The following is a 492-nucleotide window of genomic DNA, read 5'->3' as shown; positions in this document are numbered from 1 at the left end:
AGTGGGATGTGGCTGGGCGGGGGTTTGACGTGTCCCTGCCGCAGTGTGATGTGGCTGGGCCATGGTTTGACATGTCCCTGCTGTGGTTTGATGTGGCTGTGCCATGGTGGGACCTGTCCCTGACACGGTGTGGCCTATCCATGCCATGGTTTGATGTGGCTCTGTTTGTGGAGAGACACCCAAGCATGGTGCCCGTGTGGTGCTGCCGAGGCTGAGCCCTCCCTGGGCAGCCGTGGCTGTGCGAGGTTGCTCGGGTGTGAGATGGGCAGAGCTGCCCCAGGGCCGCTCTGGCTCCAGCGGTGGATCCGTGGGACGGCCGTGCCAGTGCTGGGCCAGCTGCAGTGTTGTGGTGTCACGGTGACTCAATGACTCGGTTTGGTGGCCGTGGTCGCACTGGGCTTGTGGCAGGCTCCGGCCCTGGAGGGCATGTTGAGCTCGGAGCGGTGTCTGGCTGTCTGTGGCACAGCCCTGTGCCCGAGGGCGCAGGGGGCT

General features: G+C 65.0%; 1 protein-coding gene across 1 annotated transcript in view; it reads left to right on the top strand.

Moving 5' to 3' along the window:
• ARHGAP23 (Rho GTPase activating protein 23) overlaps window positions 1–492 on the top strand; it is a 6568-nt gene that overhangs the window by 1944 nt on the left and 4132 nt on the right. The gene's annotated exons all lie outside the window — the stretch shown is intronic.

Source organism: Geospiza fortis, unplaced genomic scaffold, assembly GCF_000277835.1.
Source record: "Geospiza fortis unplaced genomic scaffold, GeoFor_1.0 scaffold315, whole genome shotgun sequence".
Classification (NCBI taxonomy): Eukaryota; Metazoa; Chordata; class Aves; order Passeriformes; family Thraupidae; genus Geospiza; species Geospiza fortis.
Note: the sequence above shows the minus strand (reverse complement) of the source record. Positions and strands in the feature narration are given on the sequence as shown.